The sequence below is a fragment of the Castor canadensis genome, chromosome 6 (genome assembly GCF_047511655.1).
Source record: "Castor canadensis chromosome 6, mCasCan1.hap1v2, whole genome shotgun sequence".
NCBI classification, from domain to species: domain Eukaryota; kingdom Metazoa; phylum Chordata; class Mammalia; order Rodentia; family Castoridae; genus Castor; species Castor canadensis.
In genome coordinates, this window is record NC_133391.1 from 97,211,474 (window position 1) to 97,237,009 (window position 25,536).

At 37.5% G+C, this 25,536-nt stretch overlaps 1 long non-coding RNA gene across 1 annotated transcript in view; it reads right to left on the reverse strand.

The window, feature by feature from the left end:
- Window positions 1-5,436: 5,436 nt before the first annotated feature.
- The window catches only part of LOC141424165 (uncharacterized), a 38,855-nt gene continuing 18,755 nt past the window's right edge, over window positions 5,437-25,536 (reverse strand). The window contains exons 4-7 of the long non-coding RNA XR_012449095.1: window positions 24,142-24,557; window positions 23,523-23,655; window positions 20,439-20,594; window positions 5,437-6,407 (exon numbers count right to left, since the gene is read on the reverse strand). This is a non-coding gene — a long non-coding RNA (uncharacterized lncRNA). The remainder of the gene's footprint in view (window positions 6,408-20,438; window positions 20,595-23,522; window positions 23,656-24,141; window positions 24,558-25,536) is intronic.

Consider the following 25,536-nt stretch of genomic DNA (forward strand, 5'->3'; position numbering starts at 1 on the left):
CAGTGGTGTATATTGTCATGAAATAAAAAATGAGTTCTCAAATAACACACATTAAGACTATCTTTGCATATAATAAAGTTGACTTAAATTTTTGGTTGTTTAGTTGGGCATCAAGCCAAAAGAGTACAGTGTTACAGTAAAAACCTTGAAGAATAGTAATGTTTTCCCTATAATTGCCTTGAATTGCAAATTAAAAATTGCCACAAGATAACACCAGGGAAGATTTCTTCTGTTTTAAAGACAAAAGAGTGAAGGTAGAATGGAAATGAACTGATAAGTCTTATGCGTGTCTGAGTAAACAGGAAAGGCAAAAGGAGAATTGTTAAAAGACATTCTAATTATGATTAGGAGAAAGGCCAGTTCAGCTAAGCAGTCACATCTGGCTCCTGGTGATAGCAGTCTGCACAATGGAAATAATCAGTTAAGGTAGTGAGATTGCTGAAGTCCCTGGTGAATATTAGGCTTATTTCCTCAGTGAGTCAGACTTAGAATGTCAGAGAGATCAATTTATGTGATTACTATTAATAAGGTAATTAAGAAATCGAGACAGCTCAGGAGAATATTGCCCAACAATTAATAACCAGCTGGAAAAAATGAGGGTCCTAGGAAACAGTGAATTAAATAAAGATCAGCATGGAGAATTTCTGTCAATAAGATGTGAGCTGCTCTTTAAGACAGTCAGGTGTAGTTGGGAATTTGAAGGCCATTGGCTTAAAAATAAAACTCAAATTAAGCAGGGTTTTTGAAATTTCATGTCCTAGCATTTTATCCTGAAGGAATAAGATCAGAAATAGCCAGGGAAAACATGTCCTGGTTAGCAGCGAGGATCCTGCTCCTGCTCCTACACCCTAGAGACTAGCAGTACCATCTGGGATGACACACTCCATTTGGAGCCTTAGTTTCTTCATTAGCAACATGAGATGGTTGACCTCGTTGGCTTCTTTGAGTTCTGGCACCTTTGAAATTGGGATGATAAACTCTGTCTGTTAATAATGACAGCCCTCCCTCAACTCCCCCCCAAAAAACCCCTAAAAATAAGCAGTTGGGACTGAAGAATGAATGGCTATTGTTGGCTGTTAGTGTTGAATACGTACCAGTAGGTATTGAGGAGGAGGAAAGAAAATATAAAAGGAATTGTCCCATTTCTTTAAGTCATTACCTGAAAATAAAAATGAGAAATAAAGTGAGGGGCTGTGATTTACTTCTCTTTGCAACTCCTGGGGCTTATAACCAAACACTTTACTGTTACAAGAGGTCTAGCTACAACTATTGACAAAAAAACCCTCTGTTGTAACATCAAACATTCACTCCAAGTTCAATTCCCTCAGAAACAATGGCCCCTGGAAACCAAGGCTTAAAAACCCCAGGAGCTTATTAAAGTGGAAAGTGTCTTTGTCAATCAGATCCTGGTGAGTGTGTGAAAACTTCTTTGCAGGTAATCATCAACTATCTTGTGTCCACAAAGGCAAGCAAAAAACCCAGAAAGCCACCTGCCAGGACCTCAGTTCATTCCTTATCTCTCCAAAATGGTTCAAAACCTGCAAATCTGTAGAAGTTTCTAGGGTAAAGTTTGGTTACTCAACTTGGACTAAAGTGTCAGAACAGAGAGCTGCAGAAACCCATTTTCTTTGGGCAGAAGACCAAGGTGGAGAGGTCAAGAGGAAGAGTATTAAAGCCCTCAGCCATCATATACAAACCCAGAACGAAATGAAAACAATATGCTGGAAGAAAAGTGGAAGAAGTAAACCAAGAGCTCCTTCCTCCTTGTAAACCCATCTGCTGGGAGAATCCAATGTAATAGTGAGTTTCAACAGAGGGTTTCTAACATCATTAGTGTCATAGTGGAGCTGGAATAAAGTGCATATTCTACCAAATTTGGTGACTTTTTTATCTGGTATTTTGAAACAACATGAGGGTTTTTAAAATGAGTACATAAAATTAGTAGCATCAGGAAAACAAGCCATGGAGACAAACAGCGGAGTCAAACCGTGGAGACTTTCAAAGTCTCTGACACCTTGTGCTGCCCCACCTTTTGTTCTCCCCTGGGCTGAGGATCCTGCATGTTTAGGCGGATGGGAAGGCCTGAAGTGTTTGAATGCTGGACCCTTCCCAAGGGTCTCAGGTGGCTTTGCTACAAACACTGAAGCTCCAGTAAAACAGGATCAGAATGTACACCAAGGCCTGTTTTCAAAGGGGAAAATGAGTCACTCAGTGACAGGAAGCTTACAAAGTAGGTATATACAGATAAGGGCTCTGCCCCAGGCTGAAAGGTATGAAGGACAGGCGGTGAGGCAGTTAAGTGAGACTGAGAGGCAGGTGGTGAGGCTGAGAGGCAGGAGGTGAGGCTGGTTGCTGGTGTCCCTGTAAATGATCATTGGAGTTCGGCACATCTGGCAAGGCCATCTCTTCTCCCCAGCCCACTGCATAGCCTTCCAGCCTCTGAAGCACCCTCAGGACTACCTAGCCCCCCACCACCAAGAAAAAGAATGTGGCTAAGGACTAAGCGTGAGACCCCACTTGCAACTATTCCCTAAGAAGAGCACTGGGGCACACTTTGAGTAGTGATGTAAATACAAAAAGTAAACCGCCAAATGAAAGAGGGCAGAAGGCTCCCTCCTGTGGAGTTTCCATCAAAGGGAGATCATTCTTTCAGGTCTCCAAGCAGTAGAAAGATTATTTTGGCAGTTGGTGGTTTGTAATAATTGTAGCTGTAGCTAGTGATTAATTATTTAAACCCCATTATGTTTAGCATACAACACCTGGATGGGTAGTCATTGAATAAAGAACTTGTCGTTAGGTTTTTGATTTTTTTATTTTTGTTTTAACAAAGCAGTTTACTTGAGGAGGGGAGATGCCATATCGTGGCAGTATAGAGAAACTATTACAATAGGCATATCAGGAATTAGCCATATCCCTCCCGTTGCAGGCTCAAGGGTATGAAAAAGTTAACTCACTTGAACAAATTTCCCTTGAGAAGAGAGAGCCTCTGGAGTACCGTGCTCACACAGGCCACCTAGGCAGTTGTTTTCTCAGGACCTGTTTCACAATGCTCAGCTACCCAGGCACTCAGAATACAAAGCAGCCGTGGTCAAGGGGGCCTGTCTACCACTCAAAGTGCAGCAGATCTTGGTGTTACCCATGTGATGCTAGGATTTTTTTGTGTGTGATACTGGGGTTTGAACTCATAGCTTTAAGCTTGCAAGACTGGCACTCTACTGCTTGAGCCACACCTCCAGCCTGTGATGCTGGTTTTGCAGGAATGCAAAATGCAAGAGTTAATGGGCTTATGGAAGCTTCCACCCAGATTTCAAAGGAAAGCTTGGAAGATCAGGCAATGTGTGACAGGGTCAGAGTCCCTTAAGAATCCCCTGTAAAGACAAGGTGAAGCTGTGAGGGTAAAGCCTAAACTACAGTGAAGATCCTAGGATGTTGACATGACAAGAACATGGACCATCTGCTAGGAAAGCCATAGGTGATAAGTGGAGCCAGCCCAAGAGAGAGGCCATGTGGCAAGACCACAGGGGTATGTTTGCCCAAGTCCTTCAGAGCACCACATGCCTTGAATTCCAGTCTTAGAGAAATAGGATTTAGTGTTTGCTCTGCCAGGTTGCTGTCTTGCTTTGGTCTGATCCTTCTTTGGTATTCCCCTATTCCTCCCTTTGGGAAAGGAATGTTTATTCCATGCCATTGTAGATTGGAAGTATGAAACTTGTTTTTTAGTTCACAGAGGCTAACAGCTATGTGTCTGCCTTGAGTCTCAGAGGAGACTTTGGATGTGGACTTTTGAACATTACTGGAACTTAAGACTTTGGGACTCTTAGAGACAGACTAAATGAGTGGCTTTCGCATTATGAGATGACCATGGCTCTTGTGGGGTAGGAACAGAATATTTTTCTTGAAATATGAAATGTTCCCCATATATTCATGTATCAAATGCTTGGTCCTAAGTTTGGGGTGCTATTTTCAGAGGTGGTAGAAACTTTTGGAGGTGGGGGCCTAGCTGGAGGAAGTAGGGGGGCATACCTTTGAATGTTATACATAGCCCCCATCTCTTCCTTTCTCTTTTCTTCCCTGCCATGAGGTGAGTAGTCTCTGCCACATGCTTCTGTTGGCATGGTTTCCTGCCTCACCATGGGCTCAGCATCAATGGATCCAAGGATGATGGACTGAAACCATGAGCCAAAATAAATTATTCCTCCCTGTAAGTTGTTTTCTCAGGTATTTTGTCATAACAGGGAAAAGTCTGACTAATACAATGAGTGGTGAAATAGGCAAGTAACCTTAGAAAGGCAACCACCTCTTACCTTTACCAGGTGTGTCCATGTAGGAATGAGGGCCTATTGTTGGAAATTTCCAATTCCTCCAAAGCCATAAGTGTATAGCTTTTTCAAACTCTTCTTTTTAAATCATGGTGATGACTAATTCAATTCTTTCAAACTATTAAACTTCTAGAGAGAAAGATGAGATCCAGAATATAGGCTGCCCATGTACATTCTGAGTCCCACATGATAAAACCTACTGTGTAATAGCCTTCAAGAGAAATTGTTCTGGGCTGGTGGAGTGGCTCAAGGGGTAAGAACACCTGCCTAACAAGCCTGAGGCCCTGAGTTCAAACTTCGTGCCACACACACACACAAAAAATAATCCAAGAGAAATTTTTCAAAGGACATATAACCACCCAAGCTGTTGTGCAATTCTGTAAGATTTGTTTAAGTAGAATTTTTGTGGTGGGACGAAGGCAGGGGACTGTCCTGTTGTACTACTAGGAGAAATGTGCAGTTAGTGAAGGCGAGGCAGCAAATGAAATAGCTTCTTCCTCCTTGAGCTTGCATTTAGCCTACATTCAGTTTTGTGTTAATGCAAATTTGAATTTTTTTTTTTTACCCTCAAGTAAAATTTAATCTGGAAAAAAATCCAGCTCACTCAAGTGGTAATAATGCAAAAGCCTTCCCCAAACTGTTAATGTGCTTTAATGAGCCATCCCTAGCCTCAACTCCATGAATGAAGTGACTTTTTTCGGGAGTGACTTTTTCCTCATCATACCTAGCTTGGTTCCTTATTACTACCACAAATTAACTGCCACCTGTCTGGCCCTACACTTCTCACTGCATGTCGATGGAACCTTCATCTGGCCTTTTTTAGCTTCAGACATCTGACTCAGACGAAGGACTCATGCACTTTGAAGCATTTGGCATTAACTTTCTCAAGTGACCAAACACTGATGCAATAGTTCATATTCTATCACCTAATATCTAGAAGCTTCTGGAACCCAAGAGGCTTGTTGTTTGCTAGTCATATACATTATGTTTCTAAACCATTTTTTATCTCTCCTCACATTCCTTACACATGTACTGTGACTGTGATACATAAAATACCCTTGTGAAATCTCTAGGGTTAGTTTTAACCCTACAGGTTGGTAGATTATAAACGCTATAGATTTGATCCACTTTGTAGATAGTGTAGCAAACCTACATGACAACCTATGGGTGGGTAGTGTGCCAAAGACTCTGGAAACAGGTCTCCTGGGGCCCGTCTGGTGGGGTGGGGGAAGTAGACAAGACCCAAAAAAAAAAAAAAAACAGGTCTCCTGGATTCAAATCTTACCATTGTCAATACAAGCTTGAACAACTTACTACATTTTTCTAGGCCTCAATTTCATCATTGAAAAAGTGAGAGTAAAGGTATGTACCTAATAGAATTGTTATCAGAATTAAATGAGTTGATATAAAGTAAAACACTCAGGAAATCCCTGGCACACAGTAAGCACTATAGTGTTAGCTATTAATATTGTTTTTCCAGATGAGGAAAACAAAACACAGAGTAACCCAGGCAGTCTGAATACAGGCTCTTAAATCATTTTACTATGTTCAATGGAGAAACCAAGTAACAAAGTGCTAAGTGATATGTCAACCACTGTCATGCAAGTGGGCCATTGAGAATTTAAACTTCAGGTCTCTTTACCCAGATCCAGTGTCTTTCTATCTCACCATGGGGCCTGGGATATCATAGCATGTCTGAGCAAGCAATGAAAGTAAAGCAGTGCACGCAACACAGAGATTGGTCATTCTTTGAACAGAACCAAGAGTGTCTCCATGAAGAACTGTGGTATATGAAGATGATGTCTCTCTGGAAGATGATATCCCTAATGGAATCAATTAGTCCAGAAACAGTTCTTGAAAATTCATGGAGTTATTTCCATTATTTCTGACATGTGTATTCCAATATAGCAGCAAGGAAGCACTCATTTCCCATGGAAAGTTGAGTTCAGCCAAATCTGCCAAGCTGAGCTTAAAGTCAAAGTAATTTCCCATTCCTGCCCTAGAGAGTTTCAATATACAGCAACTTGCTAGATGTCCAGAAATTGATCACTTCATCCTCAAACGATCCAGCCAGGGGAGTAATTACTCCTGCAGGAAGGTTAACAGGCAAAAAAATGAATCAGCATCTTAGGTTACAAATACGTTTTCACTGCTCTTCTTAAAAATTGCTGTGATTTTTTTTCAAAGTTCAGATGCCTAGATATTTTACTGCTGAAAATGTCAAGCCACTGAGCTATTGTTATAATAACTGACCAGGCCAGCATTTCATGACTGTTTTTATGTTGTAATGTGGTCAGCATTATGGATTTTGAATAAATTTGGACTATTGCTGATCTGCTTTCCAGCATGCAGCATTATTGGCTCTGAAGAAAGCATTAGCTTTGTAGGTTGTGAATATATATTAAGAATAATATCAGGGTACAAATATTAGCAGCCCTTTATAAGTGCACTCTGTTTCCTAATAAAACACTTGTAAGGTCGTCCAAGGGTCCCACCTCATCTAACCTAGGAAGTCACCAGCCTATTAAGTTAATAGAGTAACATGCCAAGTCAGGGCTTCTCTGTTGCTGCATGCAACAGGATGTGATGATTTTTAGAAGTGGCTTATTTAAAAGCTTTCCACTTCCTTGGAAGAAAGGTTCGTATAATATGACTGAATAATTATTATAATCATTATGCATATTCATTAGATACAATCATTTTTCAAGTATATACAGAACAAAATATGCTAGGTTTTTAATTCTACAACAGAATGGCACCTTTCTGTTCCAGCTGGGCCTCACTCTAAATAAATCCATGGTTTTCTGAAAATTTACTGTGCTTGAAAAGGGTCCTTGGCAATGTCGAAGCTGGGCAAGTCTCTCCCGGGGTACATGTTATCTAATTAGCATCTGTTATACAGTGCCTTGCTGACTCAAACCTAATGTCTCTTTTGGCACCAAGAGCACACTAGATAATCTTTTGAGATCATCCAGGTTCACATACTTCTCATTCAACAATATCTCCATATGTATCTCATGTGTAATATTTCAGGAAAAAAAAGACCTTATTTGAAAAGAACCAAAGTAAAACTAGAAACAGACTTAGTCAACAATTAAGTGAGATAAATATAAATAATTACAGCGTATATAACTCAGGTGTGGTCTTATTTAATCTTTCTTCACAAAGGAATTAGTAAAGTCTTTTGGCCCTAGGTGGCTTGGGTTAGAGTCTCAGTCTCCTTCTTGCATCATTCTCCTTTGGGATTCCTGATTACACTCCCTGTGCGGGTTATCAGATTCCTGCTGTGTTTTCTCAACCTTCCCTTCTACCCGCACAGTTTCTTTGTTACAGCAAGTGTAGCTGTTGATATATTCAGGCCTGACTTCTTGCTCCCCCTTGCACATTCATGGTTGGGTTTACTCAATGCCAACAGTTTTGTTGTGCTTCCCTCTTGCACTTTCCTCTGCATCTAGTCCCAGGTCTGCACATTTTCTTGTGGTTAAACCGCCTCTTAGGTTAGGACTCAGGCATATCTCACAGTCCTTCTCAGCTGAGCTACAGAACATCTTCCCGGCCTGGAATGAGGGCAAAGATGAGACTTTGGACTCCTGGCTGAGCTTCAGCTGAGGCAAGTCAGTTCTGAGCACTATTATGAAAAGCATTCTGGATAAAATTTCATCCCAAGCAAGATTTTCTTGGCAAATAAACAAGCAAATGAAACATTTTGAAAATGTGAATGATTGAAAGCACTTCTTTAAGTCATCATAGATTGAGGGGACTTACTGTTGATGTTCACTATTTTTTTATCGATTTTTTTTTTTGTGTTATAAAACCATCTGAAACTTGGCAGCTTAAAAATACAATCATGGGTTATGGGTCAGAATTCAGGCAAATCTCAGCTGAGTGGTTCTTTTGCTCCATGGTGTTGAAGGCACTGACTGGGTGACTCACTTAGCTGTGACTTCAGAGCATAGCAGCTTCACTTTCATGTCACTTGATGGGAATGGTAGGAAGGCTGGGCTCAACTGGATCTGTCTACCCTAAAGCCTACACCTGCCCTCGCCAGCACAGAAATCTCAAAGAAGTTGGACTTATGAGCAAGGCTTCCAAAAAGAGTGTTTTAAGAGAAAGAAAGTAGAAATTGACAGGTTCTTGGGGCTTGGCCTCAGATTGTCCCAGTGTCACTTCTGTTATTATTCTATTGATCAAAGCAGTTAAGAGTCTGCCCACATTCAAAGAAAAGGCAGTAAGACCTCTACTCTCAATGAGAACCTCTACTCTCAATGAGAACAGTAGCAAAGAATTTGTAGCCATCTTTAATTTATCAGTTACAGACTTTTAAATGCTGCCATCCTGACTTAAATGTCCACATAGTGACTTCCCTGTTCTTACTTCTGTTTCTGATGTCAGTTCTTTTCCTGAATGAGTTGACCTAAACTGACCAGTCTGGGGGAAAAATGGCCTCATGTTGTCCATTATATATTTCTAAGCCGAATTCCAAAGCACTCTTTGTTTTACCCATTAATCCTTCTCCTTTGTGAGGTGATGAGGTTTCACTTGGCTAAGGTTGCCAGATAAAATATAGGCCATCTAGTTAGATTTGAATTTCAGTCAAATAACAAAAGTTTTCTGTAGTACATCTCATGGGATAGACTCATATTAAACAATTATTTATATATCCCAATAGCCCTAATATTTTTCTGACATGATTAATGAAATTATATGTGCATATAATGTGTGTTGGGGGGTGGGTGGGTGTGTATCACAGTCCAATAATGGAGACAAGAATCTTTTAATTCTTTGGCTTTTCTTTCCCATGGCATGAAGTTCATAACCACATTCATTGGGTAAGGGTAAAAGGAATCCAGTTCTATCTGGGATCAATCAAATCTTATAATTACCATTCTGCCAAACTATATATGAATGGTTTTTACTAAACAAACATTCCTATTTAGCCAATACTTCTACCATTCCCTTTCTAAGTTGAAGAAAATGTTTGTGTTTACATATACCTATATTTTAATTTAAAGAGCTGGTCAAAAATATTTATTGAGAGTGTACTATGTGGTAAGTCAACAATGATTAACATGTGTTTGCCTGGGAGGAGTTCACAGTCTAGGAGGAATACAGATGCATATAAGGCAATGTGGTAGGTCTTAAAATACAAGAGCAGAATTTAGTGGGTGTGACTAAGAGTGTTCAAGGAATTTGGCATTACAGCAGGTGACATTTGATCTGAACTTGAAGGACAAGTAAGAATTTTCCAGTCAGAGAAGGACAAAGACGTTCTGATCAGAACAAAGCAAAAACAAAGACAAATAAACATGTTCAAAGAAATGGAGTCATGAAAGACCCTGTCATTTTGTACAGCAGAAAAGATTCTGGTCTAGTCAAAGCTGGAAGAAGCGACTAGAGACATATGTTCTCAGCTTTACCCATGCTACAACTGCATAGAAATGATGAGAGATTACCTCAATTTAATCCAAAAGTTAGTGAAAGCCAGAGGAAGAGTGACAGAAGCAAGTGATCATAAGGCCCAGCAAATAATTAAAATAAAGGTAAACAGAAAGATGGCCAACTTCTGCAAGGATGAAAAAAACAAACTGATGCACTCTAGCCAACTTTATTCTCTCACTGTGGTAAGCACCAATTTTCTATGTGAGGCTGGCTTGGAGGACTGCAGAAAATAATTGGCTCCATTTCAGTTTTAGAGATGATAAGCAGTAATATTTCCTTGGTAGGCAGCTCCCTGATACAGTGTGAAAAAAATGCCAAAAAAGCTCCTGATGATTCTTTTATAAATCTTGTGATAGCAAGATCTCAAGCTAGCTAGAAAGATACATCCAGCACCTACTGAAAGCATGTACACTTAGATACTGCCAACTATAATTTCTGCTTAGTGATCTTCCAGTGGTCTAACATGGCTAGGAGAATATTGTAAAGAGCCAATGGCCAATGCTAGCAAAATCACAGAAAACTGTCTTTCTGGTGTCTGAAACACTTTTGGTTATTTGATATTCTTTCATAACTGATTTTATAAACTTAACTATTAAAATTTGAAAGAAACAATGAGATACTATTACATACCTATGAAAATGGCTCAGTTAAAAAAAGAAATCCTACAATGCCAAATGCTGAGAAGCTTGCAAAGCAGTGAGAACACAGATATTGCTGGTGGGATTTGAAAAAGGTTTGGCAGTTTCTTATAAACGTACATGTAGTGATTTTCCCTAGAGAAATAAAAACTTATGCCCACACAAAAAACTGCACATGAATGACTACAGAAGATATTTTCATAAATGCTAAAGTCTGGAAACAACTCAAATGTCTGACCCTATGTCACAAATGTGAATAAATAATTGTATCCACATAAAAATAACAAGACAGAACTATAGATGCAAACAGCAGGATAGATAAATCCCGAAAGGATTATTTTATCAAGAGAGAAAAGCCAGACTCAAAAGAACACATTCAGAGTGGCTTGATTTACATGATTTTCTTTTGGAAAAGAAAAACTATTAGGGCAGAAATCAGGTCAGGGATTGCCAGTGCCTGGAAATAGGGGAGGAGACTGACAGCACGTTGAGCATCCCAAGGACATATCCTATGTCTTATTTTTGGTGATTGTTACATGACTACAAATTTGTCAAAATTTATTCAAATTTAGACCTAAAAGGATACATAAGTCATTTTCTAATAAACAATAAAAATAATTTCCATGTACAAAATAGAATAAAATCTTATAATTTGCATGTACAAAACAGAATAAAAACTTAGGGAAGTGTTATCTTGAATTTTCATTCACTTGAATACTGGTTTGATCATTTTTCATTGTGAAGGATTTTGACACTTGGCCACCTTGTTAGCCAAAATGTATATCCTATAATTCATATTAAGTGGTAGTCTTAAATGTTGAGCAGCCATTTTCAGCCAGAATATGTATGTGGGGGAGGTATTGAACCAAGAGCCTTGAACATACTAGGCAAATGCTCTACCACTGAACTGCAACCCAACCCTTCACTCAGTTTTGAGAAACTAATGACTGTGACATTTATTGTATGTAATGAACAAATTTCTCTCCTATATAGCTAGAAAGATACTAGTTATATAGCACTTTTGAAGGACTTGAGAAAATTGTCACTTAAACCATGTACTGTGTGTTATTGTTAGATAAGTAATTCCAATTAAACCTTTACTTGAGATAGATCAAACTAGCAAAAGAGAAATGACTTTGCATGTTAACACAATGTAGACACGTAAGCTATGGTTTTGAGCACTATTTCATTTACATAGTGTTCTAAACACTAAAAAAGAGCAAATCTCTTAGACTGGTTTCTATATATACCAGCCCCTTGTTTCACTGAGAGACACAAGTCTCAAACCACAAGATTGAGACTAGTTCACCAGGCAACCAGCCTGGTGAAACACGGGGGTTTCATATCTTCTTATTTCAATAGCCTTAGTGTTGGGATCCAATATTCCTGAGGTGTTCCCTAAATAGACAAGGCAGTGCTTCTCTTATGAATCACTAATCTAAGTCAAGAATCTTTTTTAAAAAAATAAAGGGGTAGAAAAAAAATCAGTGGGTCTTGAGAAACACAATGTATGACTAATTCTTTGACTAATTCTAGTGGTATCTGAGGTACCTCAGTAGACATCTGGCACTAAGTTTCCAACCAAATACCAATCATATGAGGACTAGGAGAGAAAATTAACCTTAAAACCCATGGACCATTGAAACTATAAGGCACAATTTTATTTAAACAAATTTTCAATGAAAACACATGCTATGATTGTCCATATGAACTGCAGGTTATAACTATTATTTTATATCAGGGTCTTTCATCTGGTAGTAGTATTTTTATGTAGCCAGAATGTTGTGGAGCAGAGGAGGGGATCACATCCAACAGGAATCTAAGCCCAAGTAGACACAAAGTACAACTTTACCAAACAAGAAGACATTCTGATGTTTTCCAATGCTGTGATTTGCATTTCTAGCCTTTTCAATAAGCTGCTAAAAGCCACAGCTAACTATGCTAAAATGACATGATTAGAATGTTTGTCTGTCTCCACAGTCTTTTTTACTTTGATCTCAGATAATGACTCCATTAATGGATTTAAAGGCTTTTCTAGAAATAGAGAATTCCTCTACTCTGCCTTAAACTTCTCTCTGTCTTTCTCCTTCACCTAACATAAGGTCTCAAGAGCTTCATATTTTCCACAAATCTTCTCCTTGACTAACATTGTTTAAAGTAGCTGATATCTGGACTCCTTTATTCAAGTATTTGACATTATAGCTGCTATTTGTTTCAATTCTAATTCAGAAGTTCCTAAATATTTACTTATAGACTAACGTCAGTCGTTCACCCTTCAACCCATAGTGATTTCCAAAAGTGTACATTTGTTAGGCATGATTTGGAATTGTCCTCAGACACTAGAAAATGACATTAATATTCCCAAATTGCAGAGTTAATTATAATAGCTAAATTTCAACATGCACCATACCCTGTCCAAATCATTTTACTTGTAGTAACTTATTTGTACATCTCAGCCACCTGTAATAGTAGTTACAATTACTTTAATGATGAGAAGTGAAAAAATACAATTCCCCTGTATCCACAAATGCTGCCTCTGCCATCTAGCTTGCCAATTTCACTTAACTCATGTTAAACAATGATTGCCAAAGATCAATTTGAAACAAAAAACTAATTTATTAGGTTGCTTAGCCAGGGAGGTCTGCACTATGCAGATACAGGTACAATTCACTAAGCAGCCACTGAAAGGACTGAAATCTAAGCCAAAAGATGAGAAAGGTGACATTCTTTTTTTTTTATATATAATTTTTTTCTTTTATTATTCATATGTGCATACAAGGCTTGGGTCATTTCTCCCCCCTGCCCCCACCCCCTCCCTTGCCACCCATTCCACCCCCTCCCTCTCCCCCCTACCCCTTCAATACCCAGCAGAAACTATTTTGCCCTTATTTCTAATTTTGTTGTAGAGAGAGTATAAGCAATAATAGGAAGGAACAAGGGTTTTTGCTGGTTAAGATAAGGATAGCTATACAGGGCATTGACTCACATTGATTTCCTGTGCGTATGTGTTACCTTCTAGGTTAATTCTTTTTGATCTAACCTTTTCTCTAGTTCCTGGTCCTCTTCTCCTATTGGCCTCAGTTGCTTTTAAGGTATCTGCTTTAGTTTCTCTGCGTTAAGGGCAACAAATGCTAGCTAATTTTTTAGGTGTCTTACCTATCCTCACCCCTCCCTTGTGTGCTCTCACTTTATCATATACTCAAAGTCCAATCCCATTGTCGTGTTTGCCCTTGATCTAATGTCCACATATGAGGGAGAACATTCGATTTTTGGTCTTTTGGGCCAGGCTAACCTCACTCAGAATGATGTTCTCCAATTCCATCCATTTACCTGCGAATGATAACATTTCGTTCTTCTTCATGGCTGCATAAAATTCCATTGTATATAGATACCACATTTTCTTAATCCATTCGTCAGTGGTGGGGCATCTTGACTGTTTCCATAACTTGGCTATTGTGAATAGTGCAGCAATAAACATGGGTGTGCAGGTGCCTCTGGAGTAACCTGTGTCACAGTCTTTTGGGTATATCCCCAAGAGTGGTATTGCTGGATCAAATGGTAGATCGATGTCTAGCTTTTTAAGTAGCCTCCAAATTTTTTTCCAGAGTGGTTGTACTAGTTTACATTCCCACGAACAGTGTAAGAGGGTTCGAAAGGTGACATTCTGAGGTGTCATATATCTTGGATGTTTACATCCCTTCTTTGCAAATAGTAACTTTCAGCTTTTGTGTCACTTACACAGAGAATCCTGGTTTCCAAACAAGTCTAGGGTAAGTTGCACAAGAGCCCTGTGGACTGAGAGTCATCAGCAAATGGGCTGTATGCACATACTTGAGATTTAGCAAAATATCTATTTAAGCTCAAGCAGATACCATGTGGCAGCAGATTTGTATATTATGGGGGACTGGAGTTTGGCTGGAGTTAGATGGATGTGAATCAGATACCTTCATAGTTCCTCTTCTTGGAGAGTACACTGGCCGCAGAAAGGTCTGAAGAAGACGAGCTCCAGTAATTTGTAATCTGCTCTCAAGCATTATATTTGGAAACTACTTTGCATACCATGCTTCCAAGACTCCTTTAAAGGCATAATAAACTGGGAAGAAAAGTTTTCTTGATTCTATTAAGATGTTGAAAACTTAGACAACCAAGCATAGCTATACCACTAATGAAGAAAAAGAGAAAACAGAATAAACAGAACAAAAAGATAGCTATCTCAGATTACCTGTGGGTAGTCTGTCTTTGGCTCTTCCTTCACTAGCAAAGGACACATTTTTCTAATTCCCACTTGCTCAGGATATCTTCCAGCTTAGTTAACAACAGAGCATGAGGACAGTGAAAGAAATTTGCCATTAGTCAATGAAGCTGCTGAAAAATCCCATCCCAAGAACTGTGTTTCATATCAGATACCTAGGTTGGGATAAGGGGAATGCTGGCATCATTTCAGCCCTTTCCCTCACCACCAGAATGCCACAGGAATAGCAAAGCCATCAACACAGGCATGGCACATCTGGTTGGATGTGAGAAAAATACTACTCAGAAGAAATAAGAAATTGTCTATCAAGTAGCTTCCTTTCTTGCCCCTCATCTCAACTTTCCCCTCAAAATAGACATCTCAATTTTCCTCTCTAGAAAATAGATTATATTATTCCTGGAAAGGATAGGAACCCAGTCAGATTAATTCCCCACTCTAAACTTTCCAACTGATTCTGACCCTTTGTCAAATACCACATCAGTGGCTTATTGGACAGGAAGCTGCCTCAATATATAAAAAGGAAATAACTTCCACTTTCTGCATTAGTCCTTCTAAAAGAATGTAAGTTATTGTTCACATTAGAAAATACCCCCTAAAACTCATAGGATTTTATAACTAACTGGAAGATATTAAAAAGAATTCTGAACAATACAAACCCAATTACCAGAGACTATCTAATCTAAAGGACCAATAGACAGTTAGGGGCTAAGAGGGTAGTCAGTAAGCCATTATGAAATCTGATGTTGGGCTCATTTCCCAGGGTTCCTATCTTCAAAAACCAGTCCATCAAGTAAAACGAGGAACAGGTAGCCCAGACACATCTTCCTCCAAACCAACAGTATTAGCCAAGACACATCTTCCTCCAAACCAACAGTATTGCATAGTTTGGTTGTGACCAATACTGCGTAACAGATATCCACAGAGAGTTAATTCAACCAGCAACTGAGAGAAGCTTATTCAAATATCTCTGCTAAGTTTTCTCACAGGATTTGTGATTCACCTGGTACTATCTATTTTTAGCCAAATGATTAGTATAGATTCACCCTTCCAGTTGTCTAGCAGGAAACAAAAATACAAAAGACCTAGTCTGTGTAATCTGAGAATTTATTGTCCAGATGTAGTTAGAGAAGAATGTATCACTAGGAAATAATTTGCAAAGGATTATAAAAGAATGTAACAATGACCATAAAGTAATATCTTATAAATTTAATATATAAAAGCTTAAGATTTACATTAAACAGTACAATGGCCTTTATCAGAAAAAGTACAAAGGGGGATGTTTTTATAGTACATTTTAAAGGGACTTATAGACATTAGTTTTCAGTGAAAAACTGAAAAGTACCAGCAAAGGCAAAGCTATTACATTACTTCTGGTGGAAAGACATGGTGTGGAGAAATAAGAGAATCTAATAAGACCTGAAAGCAAAGCAACCTCTGTAGAAGGAAATGCAAGGCTGTGCAATCTAATTAGTTTTGCATGTTGACTAGTTTTACACTTGGAACAAATATAGCTCCTTTTAAACAGGAAATACTATAGAAAACATTTGTGTAAAACTTTAGTTGCTCAAAATTTATTTCTCCTCAAATTTTAAAAGTAACAACTGTTAATGGTAGAAAATTTGAAAAACATAGTGAAGTACAAAGAAGAGATTTAATGTCTTCCACACTCAGAAATATTTGTTTAATATTTATAAATGTTTATTTATTTAATGCCTTCCCATATGTAGAAATAACCACTGTTAACATGGTCTTAAATCATTTTATTGTATATATGTATATGCAGGTGTGTGTATGCATATGCATCCACTATGTTCCCTGCCATAGACACATTGGATATATTGTTGCACATACAGTTTTGCATATCATTTTCTCATATTTAATATTTTAAAGGTAACATTCTGTTTTATGTGACATTATTTATAGGACTTTTCTGTTGTTCTGGTTTTACTGATGAGGTTTTTTTCAATTTCTATTATGTGGTAAGTAGGAGCAACTGCAAATACAAGTCCAAGTTATATTGTCTGAAGCAAAACATCTCTAGCTGAATGAATCTATTAGATTTATTTTAGCATAGTTTTGTTTCCCAGAGTAATCTATTCACAGATGACAAGATTAGTAAAACTTTGATATGCTGATTCTTTTGTGCATTCTTTGTTCCAAATTTCTTGTGGGCTTTTAGAGTATGCTTCTTGTTCAGTTAGTTTGTAATGAGATGTCTTTAAAGACTATACTTTCAGGGATCATTTCTATAGTTCGTAAATGAGATGTCCTCAAATTAGTTAGGAGACACTTTTCTTTACCATTGTCAATGTCATGATCAAATCACACTTATGAAAGAAGTGGGTCACACCCAGGGCATTTAGTCCTCAGTGAGTCCACTGGTTCAAAACATTGCATTGTACTGTTCTTCCCTCATCTCTTAAGTGGTGTGACATGAACCAAAGTCAAGCAGGCCCCTTCCAAAATCAACTTAGTCTATTCAGGCACAAAAGCGTTCATTCATTTTTACTACATATCCATGGGGGTCATTCAATTCAAAAGAGGGATTTAAAAGGCACTGTTGTGTTAAATGTAGCTATTCAAGATGACAATTCTTTTAGTTTCTGAAAAAAAAAGTTGTAGCCATTATGTATTTGTCTCTTCTTAGAAATTTCTATCTAGTTTGCTTGCTTCAATATTCTCCATAGTAACAAAAACAGAGCAGCATCTTTTCCCTTTGTAGTGAATGTTCTACCATTAGAGGAACACAAAATTGGCGAATGTTTCCCTATCAACTGAGAAAGATTTTCTCTGGAGATGCCCATGTGCCCAGCAGCCTTGGAAACATAGCATGAGCACATAAACATCATATGCTTTGCTCTCCTTCTATTTCTAAAAACTTATGATTTCACAGGAAATAGACCATTTCCATGCAGAATGAAATGACCAGGGGAGGAGGCACTGAGGCTTGCAACTGTACAGAACTGTGGAGTACAGGGAGTCTTCCAAAGGGTAGTGGCTACAAACACTCAATGCAAAGCTAGCAATCTTGCCTGACAACTTAGTTATTTTGTAAATGAGAAAATGTGTATAAACGTACTCCTTAGGTTTGGCCACTTGCAAAAATATTACAAGATAAAATATTTTTAGACTCTACATAAATGTTTGCTGATGACTATATGAGACACTGCTGCAAAGGGAAATTTTCAGAGACCAGCAATTTCTCTTTCTACATAGCAACATGTGTTCCTTCTATGCAGAGAGAGAAAGACAAATCAGCCTTCCAGGCATTAGTGTGAGAACTGGTTCAGCTGGACCTATGCTAGTCATACCAAAGCTGTAAGTTATAAATGCTGGGCCATCAGATTTCACAGAATTCTGGGAAAAAACTTCTTAAAATTATCCCAGAGATGAGCTATGTTGAAGAACAGTGAAAAATTGAAAAACAAGAATAAGTGGCCAGTTTTCTTCTCCATGTTTTACTCCTGGTGTTTATTCAAATCACTATGATATTAAGTAAAGGAGTGTACAAAAGATCTGGACACAGGAATGAAATGAACATGAAGACTGTGGAAAAGATTTGACCCAAGTCAATGCATGGAAATAGAGCACGAATTCTCAAATTTGTTTCTAAGTTGTAGCTAGCTGAACATTTTAGAGAGTAATAAATTGAGTCAAATATAAACTGACTCAGTAAAATGAGTAACAGAATGAAACTTATAGTAAAAAATAATCTAACATTTACTTATATTATGTAAATTACACATCAGTGGGATGAAGAGGTCTAAACTTGAGCAAAACACATATTCTAAATTCTATTTTCGTATAGCCAAATTAAATGATTATAGAATTATCTCAAAGGAGGAACCCCCCCAAGATTGATAGACCTGTAACACAAAAGACTCTCAAGAATAGAGCCTGCACTCTTCTGGAAAGCAGGATTAATGGTCTAAATGTTCAAGAACTAAGAACAACAGATTGTCTCTCATCCCATAGTCACATTGCTGTGCAGCAGACAGCACAACTTCTAGTACAAACCATGTGGATGGAAGCTACTGGATTGGTACAACCTGACAAGAGATGGCTTCTGACCAAAGAAAATGGTAGAAGTGGGCTGCTGTTTGTGCTCCCTTTCCATCCATACCTTCATTCAAGCATTTATATAAATAACTGTTTGTGGAGAACTGTATCAGCCGGGACCCTTTCAGTGAAGATGTTAGAAAACCCAAGTCAAAATGACTTCATGAAAAAAAGGAATTTATTGTTTCATGAAATAATACAGGGGGAATAGACTTCAAGAAAATAGCTAGTGTTATCAGAATCCTGTGTCTTTCCCTACCCATTTGCTCCACATCTTCAGTGTCGACTATTTTCTCTGATAGGACTTTGAAAATTGTTTAGTCTGTTCAAACTACTAAGACATAAAATTTTCCCTGTTAGTAATCATCATTTTCTCCTGTCTTTATTATTATTAATTCCAGACTCAATATAATCATCTTTTGAGAACATTAACCTATTAGTCAATGGGTGAGCAAGTATGTTGAAGAGCAGAAATGGTCACACCCTTAAATGAAGACAGACAATTCAATCTGAATCAGAATCATGGTAAGGAGAGAAGTGGAGCTTGGGCACCTGCATTTTTAACAATTCTCCATGTGATAGTATGCGTAACACCACAACCTTCACATTCAACAAATAATACTGGGAACAAGTTTGTCTACACTTGACAAATGTTTGAAGTAATTCAATGGTTATTACAACATTAAAATGTATCAAAATTGGACTGCTACAACTTTTTGTTGGAAGTGGGATCCTAAGAATGGATGTTATTGGTTTTCTAAAACACTTAGGACCTACAGAAGTTTCCTTAAATTTCACTCATGTTTCCTATACCCATTTTCAGATAACTTCTATTCCCATATAAGTGTAGGGTAATGTGAAGCTTCTGTCTGAATTAACACAAGTGTGTTGGGATTCGGTCTTTGAGATATTAACATTTGTTCCTTTTTCCTCCATATTTCCCCCTTTCCTTCCTGTCATTCAAACAGAAAGGATACCTAAGGAGAGAGTTAAAACAAGACAGAAAGCAGAAGAGTCTGTCTTGAAATCTGGGGTAGAGACAAAAGATTCGTAAAAAAAAAAAACCATGAAAAAAGAATCTGTATCTATCATCTCCATACACCCTACCCCCACCACATATTCAAACACTAGGATTAGGTCTTGTAGTTGGTGATAAAAGCAGAAACTTTGGAAGCTCCTTTGGAGAGGCCCTATATAGAGGCTACAACTCCTGGAAAGAAGACATAACAATGATTGACCTAAGCAGATGAGAATACAGAAAGCTGAGAGTCTCTCCTGTTCCTTCCCCTTCCCCAGAATGTGACACACAAATAGCAAAAATTTTCCTGAGCACTACCCACCTCCACCAAGATTGGCACAGAAGTCAGAGAGGGAGATGAAGGAACTAAGTGATCCACATATACACAAACAGGAGAATTCTGGAGTGTCTTGCTTCAGAAGATTAAAAATTGTGGTCATTTGACATGTTCTAATTTTCTTTTGGAAAAAAATATGGGGTTGAGAAAGACAGAGTGTCATTTGGAGAATGCATAACCATGAAACTTGAGCCATTCCATTCCCCAAAGATAATTTGTGTATATTACAATGGGAGGGAAAAAAGCAGAAGATTATTGACAAAACCTTTGTATCTATTCATAAAAATCTTTATATGCTTTTATATTAGTTGTCTATTACTGCATAACAAATTATACTAAGATTTACCAGTTTAAAATTATGATAATTAGTCATTACCTCAGATGGTTTCTGTGGGTCAGGAATTTGGGAGAGGCTGAGCTATGTTGGTTGGCTCATGCTTTCTCATGAGTCAAGATGTCGGCTGAGACTATAGTCATTTGAAGACTTGACTGAGTCTGGAAGATGTCCTTTGATGATGACTCATTTGAAGAGCTAGAAAGTTCACATTGGATGTTACCATGAGGCCTTGGTTTCTTTCCATAGTGCTGCTTGAGAATCCACACAACATGGTGGCTGGTTTCCCCCAGATGATAGATTCAAGAGAAGTCAAGAATAAGCCACATGGTCTGTCATTACTAAACTTCAGTGTATACTGTCAATTCTTTCAAGAGGCTATTGGTTACACAGATCAGGCCCACTGACTGTGGGAGGAGTTTATACAAGACCAAGAGTATCAGGAGGTGAAGTACATTAGTAACCATCTCAGAGGATGGCCACCACACTTGTTACTTTGTAATATTTTCACTATTACAATAAAGAATAAAGAATACTTGTCCCCATGAGAAAGGAAATATCCTAATTAAATGTTTTCCCTATCCATATGAGAATAAATGGGGAAGGTAGCTCACCTCATAGGGAAACAGTGAGTACGTAGGTTGCTATTTTTTAGTTTGACTCTGAATGAACTTCTTTCTGTCTGTTTCCCAAAAACAAAACATTAGGTCAATATGGGAAGCTTTCCATGCTTAGACCATGGAAAGGAAAATGAAACCCTCATCAGAAAACCAGAATGATACAGGGGTGAATTCAACGATGATATACTGTAAGAACTTGTGTAAATGTCACAATGTAACTCCAGTACAACAACAATAATAAAAAAAACAGTGTGTATAACATCTGATTTTTTAAATTTTTATTTTGAATGGAAAATAAAAGGGACATTACTATGAAAACTCTTTTCTCTATCTCTTATTGAGAAAACTTTTCTCATTGTCTTATGAAAATAAGCATCCACCATAGGACTTAGTAAGACTGAGTTTGCGTAGATCTTTACCCAAGAATTTTCAGCAGTAACCAGGTATACCAGTGACAAATTTTTCCTGCTCTCACTACTTCTTCCTCATAGGCTATAAGCCCCCCAAACTTTCACATAACCATGAAAAGGTGGATGGAATATGAAAGAGCAGAATGAGGTTTTCAGATAAAATTAAGATGCAGAAAAATATGGAAGGCTTTTATCTTTTCACATGCAGTTTTGGACTCTTGTCCTATATTCCCACTGTCCAAGTATTCTGATAACAATGAAACCAACACTTAAAGTAAAAGGCAAAAATAAAATTTTAATCTACATAAAATAAAACAATTGGGTGACTCAATTCATTCAGTCAATATTATTATAATTATTCATTCAATCAATTAAATAGAGTGATTCATTGAGTTACCCTATTTAATCAAAATAATTTTCTTCAAAAAGGCTTCAAAGGTTTTAAATAAATTTATACAGTAGTCCTGCCTTTATCAATAAGAACAACAATAATAAAAGTAATGTGTATACTAAACATTACACTAGGCACATTTTTTTTGTTTCATTTGTCTCCTAAAAAAGGTGCGGATTGTATATTATAACTTCCAATTTTCAGATGAGAAGTCTGAGCATCAGCAAGTTTAAATGACTTATACAAGGACAGTTAGTAAAGCTATGATTAGAAGTCCTGATTCCACAGCCTGTATTCCCCTTTAAGCACTGTCTCCAATAAAGTAGGTCTCTGTTTTTGAACACAAGCAAACTCACATAATTTAAAGAAAAATGTACAATATAAAAACATCTTATATATAAAACAAGAGAAAAGTAACTGACCCTTATTTCCAATTCTAACAAACACTCACTGTGTCCTAAGTACTCTAAGTTTAGAAACAAAAAAATCATAAAAGCTCCAAAACTGAGCCATGTAGCACAGCAGGAATAGCAGGATGGAATATGACACTTGAAATGAAAAATTCCTTACCACACAGTGCACTTTGCAGTCTGAGCTCTTGACTGAAAAATTTCTCTAGCTAGATATAAGGAAAACACTGACCAGCTCACCTCAGACTCCTTCATTTTATAACGTATTCTTCATCGACCATGTTATTAGTTAGCTTTTGCTGTGTGACAAAATACCTGACCAAAACAACCTAAGGAGAGGAAGGATTTATTCTGGCTCACAGTTTCAGAAATTTTAGTCCATAGTCACTGGCTCCATTACTGTGAGCTTTTAGGCAAGGCAGCACATCATGGAGGTTGGGAGCAAGTGGAGGAAGAGGCTATTCACCTATGATAGCCAGGAAAGCAAGGAAGGAGCAAGGGACCAGAGACCTGTTACAACCTTCAAAGGTACACCCTCTGATGACCTACTTCTTCCAGTGAGGCCCCACCTCTTAACATTTCTACCACCTCCCAAAACAGCACCACTGACTGGGGTCCAAGTGTCTAACACCTGAGTTTATGTGGGGCATTTTATATTCAAACCATAACAACCATGATTCCTCATTCTCATCTACTTGCAAATTCAGAAGGAAATCGTTGAATATTTGTGCTTATTTAGCCAAATGTATCTGTTTTTATAGTGAAACCAAGGCAAAAGTATTGAACTCTTTATAAGCCACATAAATGTAATCAGCCAAAGAATTTTGCCTCATAACTTCAAATACAATACTTTACTTGTTCTTGTAGCATAGCTAAAACCCCAAAGTTTCCCAGTTTTTTGGAAAATAAGATAGTTTATGTGAAACACATATCTTAAGGTTATAAAATAATGCAAAATTTATTATTATTTTAGTATATTTGCCCTAGAGTTAATATTAATCTAGTTCAGATTATATAATTACTATTTTATCACTTCATTCTTTGCAGCTTTGTCATTGCTCAGAAATTTTTTGAAATAGCTTTCTGCAAAGCCAAGGAAAGGGGATTGGTGGTAGGAAATATTTTTTTTAAGTGGTCATTAAAATCCAGTTCTCTTTTTTCAATATTTCTATACCTCACCAGTATCCTTGGGCTTTGGTGAGAAAACAAAAACAATTATGCAATTATTACAAAAGTTTATGTTAAACAGTACTTTTTACTTTACAAATGAGAGGAGAAAAAAGAAGTCTCCTCACCTTATATAGTTTCCTCCAGAGTGTTTGCAAAGAAAGACATATCAGGAAATTGACAGCATTGGTTCACAGAGACTTCACAATTTTCTTATTCTTGAGTGTCAGTTACTGTGCAATTTAAAAGCCAAAATTCTTCCTATAAAATCAGAAAAAGACTGACATTCTATAAAACAGCTTTTTAAAAAGTTAAATGTTTAAAAGTATAGCACATTTGTGTTTCATTTCACTCTCTCAGTGTTTTGAAAATTACCAGAGGCAGAACTAGTACTCAAAAATCCCACCACAAACAAGGTTTCCTGTTTCTGTGGTTATAAAAAATACTAAAATTCTCTTTGTAGGATGCCTTCCATCAGTTTTAGAATGACAGCACTTTAAGGACTAATTACACGAGTTTCTCATTTATGTGAATTTTTGATCTCTTATAAATGTGTGCTGCCTCTATAAATGTGATCTTATTTTATTAGCTGTGTATGGACTTTCGATAGAATCTAGACTAGAATTAGATAAAGTTTCGATTTCCTTATTAAAAGGTGCTTTGTATAGATCTTATATTCCATAGAGGACTAGCGTAAATAGAGCTGAGGGTTACATGGGACCCACTAATACCCCAGGGAAGAATCACCAGGGTGTGCTTATTGGTCTTTTCCAACGATTTTCTTTATGAGTTCATTTCACATCAGTCTCACACATTGGAAAAACAGATCTGAAGGGTCACTTGAATGTGAAATTTTCCTCTTTATAACATGGAATAGAAATTGGGCGCTTTTGATATTGTCATGGAAATGACGCTTTGTAAATACCGCTCAAAGGACTATTTCAAGCCAGAATGAACTGGAACAATGTTTTCTTTTTCTCTTCAATTATGAGATTGGAGTAGGGATTGATAGAAGCTCTGGTCAAGATGGTGGGAGGATATGGGGTGGGGGGAGCTGACAGAATTCCTCCAAGTTAAGCCAGCAAACTGTGTAGCGTATTTTCATTCTTCAGTTCAAAAAAGTTGTCACATCTCAGGTACACAAATACACAGGTTGTTGAGAACTGGAGAGAAAAAAGTAGGCAAAGTAAGAAAGGGTAAATAGGTTGCACCATTTGGCTATGATCCTTAGTTAAGCTTGGTTGAGTTTTATACTGAAAATTGTGGCTCACATACAAACAGAAAACAATCCTACTTTTCAACATAAGTAGTTGATTTTTTTCACACTACAACTTGATAAAGAAATAGGTAATGTTTCAGCAAATATTTAAACACCTACTTAAATCATTATTTATTTCAATATTTGTATCATGTACAGTTTTATTTTCTTCTAACAAGTAGCAAAGGAATTACATGTTAAGATCGCTATTAAAAATTTTTTTAAACAGAATGGATCAAACACTGGGAAATGATAATGATTATTACTTTAAAAATCCTTATCCTCATGCTGAGACTATTAAATTAGATTTCAAGTTTTATATCTCAGTGATATCTTAATCTCTAGGCTTCTTAGCAATTTTTAAAAAATAAAAATGCAGCCGGGCACCCATGGTGCAGCCTATAATCCTAGCTACTCAGGAGATAGAGATCAGGAGGATCACAGCTTGAAGTCAGACCAGGAAAATAGTTCCCGAGGCCCTGTTTTGAAAAACCCTTCATAAAAATAGGGCTGGTCTGAGTTCAAGCCCCAGTACCACAAAATAGACAAATGAATAAAAATGCAAGGGTCCTCTTACTTTTGACAAATTAAAATTTTTCAGGGAAGCAACTTTAGGAAACATCATTGGATCTGTTCAGTTTTAAGGATTAATTTATAGCTAATGATACTGAGTACTGGTACAAAGCATGGCAATTTCATGTTACAATTCAGTCCATATTTTGTCCCTCCCTTCAGAGGCACATCCTTTATTAAAGCACTTTCTCAATTATTTTAACATACGCTCTTTGACTCCAGGGAGCAGGTGAAGGATGCCTTTTCTAAAGGGATCCAGGTTGTTTGTAGCACCCATCCATGGGCCCCTCCTTGCCCTTTGACAGAAAAGT